The 11348-nt window shown below is 40.4% G+C and overlaps 1 pseudogene; it reads right to left on the minus strand.

Moving 5' to 3' along the window:
- Positions 1-367: 367 nt before the first annotated feature.
- LOC111739325 lies at positions 368-486 on the minus strand (annotated as a pseudogene).
- Positions 487-11348: the final 10862 nt, after the last annotated feature.

The following is an 11348-nucleotide window of genomic DNA, read 5'->3' on the forward strand; positions in this document are numbered from 1 at the left end:
CTTTGAAATCTTCAGTGATGTAGGATTCTATCTCTTGATTTTAGTTAACAGTGCTTGGGGAATCCAAATCCTTAAATCCTAATTCCATATTACAATATATCTTTAATCTGAGTTCACACCGATCATTCTGCCATCACCTAGTTTTTCTTTGCAACGAGAAATCTCAAGGGAGAAAATGCCTCAGCAGATCGCCATGCAGAGCTGGCTTCCTGGGCTACGCTGCTACGCTTCCCAGGCTTCTTCTTCGTTTTTTTTTTTTATTTTTTATTTTTTTTATTTGGCGAGGCAACCCTTGGTTGACTTCACAGATTGCAAGGAACTTGTCAGCTTACAATCACTTATTTATTTTTATTCTTTTCATTTTTTATGCCTATAGGACCTGGTCTTCCTAGGTGGTCTCCCATCCAAGTATTAACCAGGCCCAACCCTGCTTAGCTTCCGAGATCAGCCAGGATCGGGCTTGTTCAGGGTGGCATGGCCGTAGACCCCCACACTTCTTAACACTCCGTTTTTACCATCTTGAGGTTCTTAATACCTACTGAACAAGGGACCCACATTTTCATTCGGCATCGAGCCCCTCAAATTATGGAGCTGGTCCTGTTGCCACCCGCCCTGCCAAGCAGAAAGCTGGAATTGGATGAAACACTGAAAAAGACTGCCTCGATGGGGCTGAGAACACAGTTTGGGTTTTTAGCTGTGTTTGTTCATATCTGCTGAACAGAGTATCTCAGGGGAATCCCCATTCTTCCTGGGAAATAGAAGTGGGATCCCTGAAGCTGCTGGCTCTTATTCCTTACAACGTACCTGAAATCTAATACCTGCTCCAGGCAGCATGAAAGAAAAGGTTAAAAGAGGGAGAAGCACACGAAGGCAGCAAAGTGCCAGTTGCCTCACTCTCCCCGAAGATTTGGCTCCCCTAGAACACAGAGTATAGCCAAGTATGTTAACGCCACTTAGTGTTAAATTCTGATATATCAAAGTAAATATGGTCCATATGTTTCTGAATCATTTATATCTAACTCATCAAAATATTATTCTTAAAGGCCCTTGGAGAAAAATCCAAGAAGCCTATAGAAGTTTTCCTGACCACTTTATGTGAAAATTAAAAATAGAAAAGTGAGCATTAAGTCAAATATCTGAAACCAAGAAGTCGTAGAATGTTGTTGAGGATGCAAAATGTGGCCAAGTGTTTTCGGTTAATCGGGGTGTCCGACTTCATGCTCTCCTGCTCTCATCTCCGGCTCAGACTGTCACTTTCAGCACAAATGTGGCAGCTCCCTTCAGCTCTGGCTGACTTGCACCGTGTGTAAGTCAAGATATACCAGTCACCTCCTCAAGACTGCCTGCTATCGTAACGCGTAGTCCTCAATGGTAGATCTAAATGGAGAGGATAATATATGGTCTCTGACGATCAGATGGCAGGCAGAGTGCCTTTCATTTCTGCCTCTGGGTTTTTGGCTATTTTAAGTGCATCTTTATCCTGTAGGACCATGATTTTCGGAGCCGGGTTTAAGTGCCCATTCATGCCACCGAGGCTGCCATTTGCTCTTTGCTTCCCATTTCGATCCCCAAGGTACACTCATCTGAGCCACAAGGGACTTTTATTTAGCAAAAGGCAGACTTACAACTCTATGCTCTTTAATGGAATTATGACATTGCCCAATCATTGTAACATTGCAATGATAGTATTTTTTTTTTTTTGAAACCATGGTGTGGGTGCAACCCACCAAAGGATAAGTTTACAGATATGTCTTATACATGTTTATACCCCCTTATACTTCTTAGCGCATTTCCTTACCACAGAAAAATCTCTCAGTACATATTTCTGTTATGAACACAGTACTTTCAAAACCATGAGTGGAAGCACAGATGTTTTTTGTTGTTGTTGTTTTTGTTTTTTTTTTAATGATAATTTCTAAGTGAGTGCCAGAAAAAATGTTAAAAATCTTTTCCAGTCCTCAACACTATCAAAAAATTTTCTGCTACACAGAAATAGATAGGTCAAATAATCAGGCGTTGCTGCCTGTTTTGATCACTGATGTGTTCCAAGAGTTTAGAATACTGCCTGGCATATATGGGTTCTCAAGAAAAATGTGTTGAATGCCTATCATTAGGAATGGATGATGGACATTTCTAGAAGCCTTGGCTCCTCACTAAGGATGAAGATTAAGATTCTTCACCTACCTTAATCCCTTTTTGCCCTTAACCTAATTAAGAATAGAAATTCTCAAAAAAACCACAAAAACTCCTTTTAACACAAACCACTGTAAGTAGGTCAAGTGTAGTCTCTAGACCTAGCATATAACAGCTTTGGAAAACATTACAATCGATAATAAAACATAGCTGCTTGAATTTATTATTATTTTTAGGAAAGTACAGTAAATAAGGGATTGACAGCTTTGGAAATGTATTTCCTTTTTCCACAGAGCTCAAATTATTTTTTTCTGATACATTTCTTTCTAAATCCAAATCGGTTTATTTATACAAATACAGTCACTGTGGTGTCTGAAGCAACACACATCCATTATCATATCACTTATGTGACTATGGGAATAAGGTTTCTTTAATAATCTTTTGACTGCAACTCTACTATTAGCTCTTTCATTTGTTTTCCCAAAAAAGGAGTTTTCAAAATTCGGAACAGAACCACGAGACCGTCAAGAGCGGTACTGGATTTTCCTCCTACATTCTTATTAATTTTTGTTAAGATAAATTTTATGACCTCTAAATGTGACCTTTGTCCCTACAATATCATTTGGGGTTGTATTTCAGGAGGCAGTGCAACAGTGACCCAGAATTTAGGACAGGGACGTGTCGCTGCTGGCATGCATGGACTCAACTTCCTTTTCTGTGCATGGGGCAAACACTGCCATTCAGCCCGGCTTTGCCTGTGGCTGCTGTGACCTCAGAACCCTCAGCATAATGCTGCCGTTGCCCACCAACTGCAGCTATTGGCTGTTGGCATCGGCTATCCGCCACCTTTACCCTAGATCCTGTTCAAAATGCCGCTCTGGAGAACACGTCATTTAAAGTCGTTTTTGTGTGATTAGAGTCAGTTTTAGTGGTGTTAGAGGAGATTAGGGCAATTCTGTGGGTGGTCTGGATCTAGACTGAGAGACCTGGGGGCTCTCTGCGGTGCAAGCACCCTAAAAACGGCAGCTGTTCGTTTTCTCTTTGAAAGAGTCTCTGCAGTGTAATGACGAGCCACGCCCTTGTCAATCAATGCTGACTGATGATTTCATTAGTTCCTTTGTGTTTCACAGACCACTTAGCAGTTCGGTTGGGCTATGTGACCAGTTCTGGCCAGTGGACTATGTCACCCCTGGGCTAAGATAGTCAAGAGTGATCTCTTTCTTCTTCTGGGGCAGTGACTTTGTCACCCTTATTGAGTTGACAGCCTCGTAAGTTGGACGAACCCTCAATCCCTGAGTCGGCAGGTGGGAAACAGTCCCCAGAAACCTGCATTGGGCCTTTATTGCATTGAGTTGCTGAGCTCAGGGCTTCATCTGACATTAATGTGCTATATGAGTGCCATATCACCAGCATGTGGCTGGGAAGGGCTAACTCTAATTTCAAGGTCTGACTGACCTTTACCAGTGGAACCCAGCATAAGCCTTGAGCACGAACCTATACTGTCTGCCTTTTAAGCAAGAAACAAAGGAAAAATACCCCAAAGAAGTGAAAACAGGAATGAGAACAGGTATCTGTATGCGCGTATTCATAGCAGCATTCAACCCACATGTCCATCGATAAACAAAGTGTGATAAATACATACAATTGAATATTAGTCAATAATATTGAAAATTAATGAAATTCTGATACATGCTATGACGTAGGTGAATCTTGACAATATTATGGTAAGTGAGGTAAGCCAGTCTCTAAAGGACAAATACTGACTCGACTCATGTGAGGTGCCTAGAATAGTCAAAGTCACAGAGACAGAAAGTGGAATGGTGGTTTTCAGGGGCGGAGGGAGGGAGAGTGGGAACCCTTTAGTGGTACAGAGCTGCATTTGGGAAGACGAAAACGTTCTGGAGGTGGACGGTGGTGCTGATCGTACTTAATGCCACCAAACTGTACAATTAAAAATGGTTAACGCGGTCCATTTTATGCTATGCGTTATTTTCCTGCAGGTAAGAAAAACAAGAAGAAAAAAAAAAAACCAACGAGGAACAGAAAGCATTATTTAACTTCAGTTAAAAGCCGCTCTGATCCTTTCGTCTCTCTTGGGCAGATAATTCTCTTGTTTTCTCAGGTCTCTTTTCCCAGGTCCTCCACGCGAGCTTTCCGTGTAAGCGCCCTGTCCAAGGTTGTCGCCCCGTCTCTGTGACTGGACTGAAGACGCTGGGAGCGCAGGGACTGGGTCTGTCTCGTTCACTGCTGTGTCTCTAGTGCTGACCGGTACCTGGAACGCGGTAAGGACGCACTCAGGATGCCTGGGCGGAGTGCAGAGACTGTCGCCTTCCTCCGTTTGTGTTCTCAGAAACTGCCAGGTGGGGGCAGCACTGCTCCAGTGAACTCCTCCTGGACACGGTGGGGATGCGGCCCAGGGTCCTTTCCGTGCCAGCCTGGGACATGCAATTATGGACCGATTTGGGTGGAATTGTCCGTTTGCCATGTTGACAACCACTAAGAATGAAAGAGCTACCCTCAACGTCATTAGCCTTCTTTAATTACTTGTTATATATTTATTATATATTAATTCTCGATTATTCTTAAATCCATTCATTCATTCAATAAATATTTGTTAAGCGCTTGCCATTATCAAGTACTCTTCTAGACAGCAGGTGAAGAAAAAGACCACAAGTCCTGGCCCTCATGGAGTTCACATTTCAGTGAGGGAATACTGCCCCCCACCTAGACAAATAAATGAGTGAGTACGGAGTATATTGAGCTGGGGACAAGAATGGATGAGAGAAGAGGACAGAAAGAGATAATTTCATTAAGTTCTTTTTTTTTTTCCTCTGAAGTTTCATCTTGTTCTTTTGTTTGGGGCATATTCCTGTTTCTTCATTTCCTCTGACTCTCTGTGTTGGTTTCTAGATAAAACGGCCAGCTGTCTCAGTTTTGAAGGAGTGACCTTGTTTTAGAGATGAACCTTTTTGTTCAGTCCGGCTCTAGCTCTGGTTGTTTCTCTGACCTTTGCGATGGTCCAAGCAGCCTGTTTTACTGTCAGTGGCTCCCAGTAGTTGAGAGTGTGTCAAGGCCCGTCAGTGTCTCAAAAGGGGGTTTATCAGATTCAGGCTGATTGGAAGCCAGACTCTTAAGCAGCAGCTTTCAAAGTATGTAAAGATATACAGTCCAGTGGGATTGTGAGCATAAGCCAAGTGATCTAGAGGTGTTTTCTGGGTGGCGGCCACAAAAATCAAGGTGCCAGAGGACAATTCCATTTGAGCAAACAGCAAAACTTTGTAAAATCTTTCCCAATGTTCCATTCAACATCCCACCTGTTTTCAATCTTGCTTTATTCTCCAACATATCTACAACTTCTCCCCAAAATGGTTTGTCCTGAGGATTTGTGCACGCTTGCCCCTACCTTGAGCAGCTGTTTCTTCCAAACCAAGTCTAGTTTTTCTGGCTACTTTAATTCTCTACCAGCTCTATATACCAGTGGTGTGAATGTATGAATGGGAGTGAGTGTGTGTGTGTGTGTGTGTGTGTGTGAGTGTGAGAGGCTGTAAACACTAATATGTATTATTTTACAATGGCAAACCTGAGGGTGGGATTGGTTAACAGGTATTCTTTGAAAACCATTTGGCCAGAAGTGCAGCCGTGTTGCACAGGAACTAGGAAGCCGTAAGTCATCTGCCATCTCCATCCTGCTCTTTCTGGGTCCACTCATTTCTTCTTCCTTTTGCAACCTTCTATATTCCCCACTCAGTTAACCTGCTTTCTCAGCCAGCCCTGTAGTCTCTGCTCTCCTTAACTGCAGCAGACAGACTGTCCCCACGGAATTCATGTGTTAAAACCTAACCCCCAGTGTGATGGTGTTAGGAGGCAGGGCCTTTGGGAGGTGATGAAGTCATGAGGGTGGAGGTCTCATGAATGGGTTTAGCGCCCTAATAAAAGAGACCCCAGAGCTCCCTCACCCCTCCTACCATGTGAGGATGCAGTGAACCAGGAAGCTGGCCCTCACCAGACACCTTGATCTTGGACTTTCCAGCCTTTGGAACTGTGAGAAATGAATTTCTGTTGCTTATGAGCCACCTAGTCTATGGTATTCTGTTATAGTGCCTCAAAGGACTAAGATAATATCTTTGCCTGGTATTTGGCTTTTGCATGCCATGTGCATCTAACTTTACATGAACCTTTGGCTCTAAGTCCATCCGACTGCTTCAGAATCCGTTTCTCAATACTGAATTCTTGCATGAGAAGAGCTAACAGCCCCATCTAGATCGGGTTCTGCCTCCGCCAGATCTAGCATAGTCACCCCTTTTGAGCTGTGTGTGAGGCAGACTTTAAGAAGGGATCGTCGATGGCTGTCTGTGGTCCACAACACAAGTCTATGTGGTTCGTGGTGACACTTAATCAATATTAGGAAGTTCCAGCTTTAGATTAAGACAATATCTTGAGCTCATTATTCCTCTAAAGCAACTCATCTAATCCTGTGAGCAGATTAGTGCAGAAGTGCAGAGAAGCTTACCCTGATATACCTCGTTCATTCTGGCCCTTCATGATCGTAGGGCAAGTTCACAGCTGAGTTTTAACTTTTATTTTGGGTATTCCTATTTTTCACCCAGTTTGGTCAAAATATTAATATTTAACTTATAATGTCAGGGGTGGTTATAAACTGATTATAAACTCTAAGAAAATTTTAGGACTAGTGCAGACTCCTAAAATAAAAATGAGCTGCTTACTTTGTGGTGGTTCATTAACTCTGGGGCATTGAGATATTAATTAATTTTAACAGCTTCAAAGCCATTAATTAATATTTATTGAGAGCCAGAGAGGTACAGTTAATTTGGCATAATATAAAAAAAAAAATTTTTTTGCTTCTGACTAACATGTGTTGTATGTTCATCACAAGACAACAATCATTTGCATCATTGAATTGAGAAACGAAAATGAAACCATTTTTATGTAGACAAAAAGTTAAAGAAAAATCTGTCTTTGTAGTTATTATTCTCTTAAATCTAATTGAGGACTTCAGAAGTGCTACTAAGATAACTAAAACTCATCTGTCATTGAAATATAGAAAGACAAGTTGACTGTGACCTTGGACCTAATTGTAGTCTTGTTTTTTTTTTAAGAGAAAATTGAAGCCTAATGATGGGGCTAAGTGACCGAGTTCAAAGTCACATGGCCAATGGGGTCTCTTCTCTGAATATCTCATTTCCTTGGTGACTGTTGTGAGGTTGTTAGATTCTCTCTAGGTAGAGCAGAACGATGCTTGGTAAGAGGGCCCATCAGTTTTGCAAACAGGAGAGATGGTTTCCACATTATTTTTGGTGCTTCCCTAATTAGATATCTTAAGATTCCCAACACACAAGATGATGACCAACTTTATTTTATTTTTTTAAAAACCTTATAGTGTGTCTACATGTGTTTTAAAAGGTATGTATTTATGTTATGTTCTTTTAGGTTTTTATTTTGTAGCTTCAAGTAGTATTTTTTTCCCACCAAAAAAACAAAACAAATTCACTTATCTGGGAGTGATAATCATTTAAGCAAGAGCTAGTGGGAAATAGGACCAATATGTAAATACTAAATACTAATCAAATCACAGACGAATAGGCCCAGGAATAAAGGATTCCCAAAACACAAAAGTAGAGAAAGAGCCTTCTAAATAAAGAACAAAACAGATTTTCATATAGATTAGAAGCATTGTGCTATAATCATTTACCTTTAAAACTGAGGATATCATAGATATAGTAACATGTAACACTAATCTTAAGAGTTCATCAGGATGAATTTTTGTATATATATTTATGTGTGTTATACGAATGTGTGTGTGTATGTGTGTGTGTGCGTGTGTGTGTGTAACAACTACCCAGATCAATATCTATAGCATCCCACAAGATATCCCTTTCTAGTCTATGCTCCATCCTTACAAAGTTAACTACTGTCTGACCTCTAGCATCTTGGAGCATTATATTTTGTATCTAAAAGGAATTCAAGTTTTAAATTAGGAAAATCTCATAATTGACTTGCTATTTATTAATTTAACAAATATTTAATGACTACTTTATAATGATCTTTACACAAGTACTAGAGACTCAGTGGTAAATACAACAGAAACTATTTCTTACTATTATCAATAAGTCTATGATCATGTTTATTGTGTTTTGAATCTTTTTTCCCTTAAGTTTTATTCTAATTATGTATTCTTATGAAAGGTATTATATATATCAATTTCTATTATCCCATAGCTTTAATATTGGGTTTGAACTTTTAAAAAACTTTTCTTTGAAGTATAACAGGTTTGACTTTGGACATAGAAAGAATTATAAGAACAACAGGATGTAACTATTTCTTAGTCTATTGAGAATTCTGGCTGTCAGGACCAAACAGCCACAGTTATAGCCCCATCATCAGCACATGCTCGTGAAGGCAAAGTCGCTGGACGGAGATAAGATGGGGTTAAGTTCTCGATACGAGTTATGTCCTGAGTCAGAAGAAGAGGGACCAAGGCTGGTTGTAGGAAGATGAAGATGAAACACCCCAGGACACTTCATGGGCAACAGCTATCTGTAAGTGGAGATAAATCTCCACGTCTCACTTCATTTTTGAAAAATATTAGTTTTGCTGTAAGGGCAAAGTGGGTAGGTGAATTTTCACCGTTGTATCAGAGGTGTCCCTGCGGTCCCCATATCAAAACGATGACTGGATGCTTGCTGAGTGTATTTCCCCAGAAAAGAAGACTCTTCAAAGGTCACCATTAATTTCAGGTCCTATTTTGGGCCAGCAATCTTGGTCACCATTAATTTCAGGTCCTATTTTGGGCCAGTGATCAGCCCTACCTTTGACAGTCCATTTGTGGCTTCATTAGAACTGAATTTAAATCGAAACACACACGTCTCAGTTTTTATAATCTTAATAAAAAGAGATATCTATGTTCATTCTTTCTAATAAACAATGGGCACAACTGAAAACAAACCAATCGCTCTCCATGAGAAATGGCTCTGGAAAATGGGACTTGATCTATGTAGATTTACGGGATACCCGGAATCAATCAACAGACTGGCCATTTACCATTTGCAGAAGCGGCTTGGAAAAGAAACAGTGGAGGAGTTCCCAGACTAATGTCCCAAGTAGCTGCTGAGAATTTGCTGTCTCTCATTTTTTCTCAGAAGGAATGGGAAGCTTCCCAGATGAACGTTTGTTTCAGACAATTAAATCACGAGAGTCATGATTGACATGTTTTCATGTTACTCTTTCTTAGTTTGAAGTAGAAAATCTACCGGATTGGGGCTAATTTACAAATTAAGGGGTTTATTTTCTCGTTGGTTTGTGGACATAATTGTCTCCATTAACTTTGATGGGCGTTTGGGGGCCTGGTCTGAAGGGAGAATGGATGGCTTATAGAGGAATGCTGGCTCTGTGCTATTAAATCCATAGGGAGGAAATTCGGGGTACATTTCCACACCCAACTTCTACACCATGAAGAAAATAGAAGCTGTTTGAAAGCATTCACATTGTTCTCTATCGATGCCTTAAAAAGAAATGAAATGAAAGCCCAGTGTGCACAAGGACAATTTTATGTGGCCATCGAAAAGATTAAGAATCATCTTAAAAAACACCACGAACATTTCATTTTGAGTAATGGGGATATGTACAGCAATAAACGGGTACCGACAACGGAGTTCAATTTCTGCATCTTGTAACCAAGACAAATTCACATCCAAAAGGTCAGGTTGGCTAATAAAAACTTCCATAAAATTCAGAGTGGCAACCGAATCTCCTGAGATATGAATATGATATAGTATCAGGGAATGGTCTCACAGTGAAGATCTTTCTCTCTCCCTTTCTAAAATTGTATATCAAGAGTGCTATAGGCATCTGGACAAGATAATGAAGTTATGTTTAATTATGAAGTCAGCTTTATTAATGATCTAACCATCACGTGGTGTTGTGTACTATGTGAAATGTTAAAGGGGCTCTGGTGAACAGAACTCTACTCAGGATATAATTCATCTCTACAACTGTGAATTGTCTTCCTCACTGCCTAACACATATTTGGCACTCAGTAGCATTTGTCGACTGAAAACATGTGGAATTGGGTGATTACGCTATTCAATTCACTGTCCTAATTAAGAGAGTCAAAAATGGTTCTTGCTCTCAAGAAACCACAACCTAAAAGTGTCCTTTTTCCAGCTCCAATGGTTTATATCCAAATATAAAGCATATTATCCTAAGTGCAATATTTTTTTAAAAAGTACAAACCAGATGTAAAGGGAGAACATAGAAGGGAGCAGTGAATTCTGTCTGAAGGGATCTGAGAAGCCTTGGCAGAGGAAATACCAGTTCACTAAGACATCTTTGGATAGGGAGAAAAAGGAAAGAACGAGCAGATAATTAGAGATGTGAAGATGCACATCCTTTTCAGGGAATAGCGGCAAATAGTCTAGTGTAGCCAAAGTAAACTGGGTCTGCATGGGAAGAGAGTAGTAGGTAGACACAGGTAGATGCAGGTGAAGGATGGTAGAGATGCAAGCTCCAATCAAATTGTAAAGGACCTTGAATATCATATGAAGGTATCTGAATGTTTTTCTTTTCTTTCTTTAATGGTGGAACAATTGATTTCTTAAGAAAACAAGGTAGCGGCGTGATTCAATCTGAGTTTTAGAAGGATGACTCTTACATAAGTGCAGATAATATATTGAGAGAGAGAAAAAAGATTGTAGACAATGATGTTCATTCTAGCAGCCATTGTAATAACTTAGGTGATGATGATGATCTGAGCAAGAGTAGGATCCTTGGCAATAGGGATGGGGAAGTAGTCTGCCTAACCGTTCATCTATCCATCCTCCCATCTACCAGTCTACCTATCCATCCATCCATCCATCTATCCATCCATACATCCATCCATCCATACATCCATCCATCCATCCATCCATCCATCCATCCATCCATCCATCCATCCATCCATCCATCCACTCATCCATCCATTTGCTCAAGAAATGTTTGTGAAGTGCTATAGCCAACATCAATACTTCCTGAACAGCCACTTTGTCTCCTTCATTTTTTTCAACAAACCTTGACTTCTTTTTGATATTGAGTGGCCATTTACTTTTGGAGAGGCTGGGCTTTTCATCAGTCCTGGGCAGTTAATCTTATTTAGTCTAAATTATTCCTTCCTTCCTTCCTTCCTTCCTTCCTTCCTTCCTTCCTTCCTTCCTTCCTTCCTT

This window comes from Pteropus vampyrus, unplaced genomic scaffold (genome assembly GCF_000151845.1).
Source record: "Pteropus vampyrus isolate Shadow unplaced genomic scaffold, Pvam_2.0 Scaffold49, whole genome shotgun sequence".
Taxonomy (NCBI): Eukaryota; Metazoa; Chordata; class Mammalia; order Chiroptera; family Pteropodidae; genus Pteropus; species Pteropus vampyrus.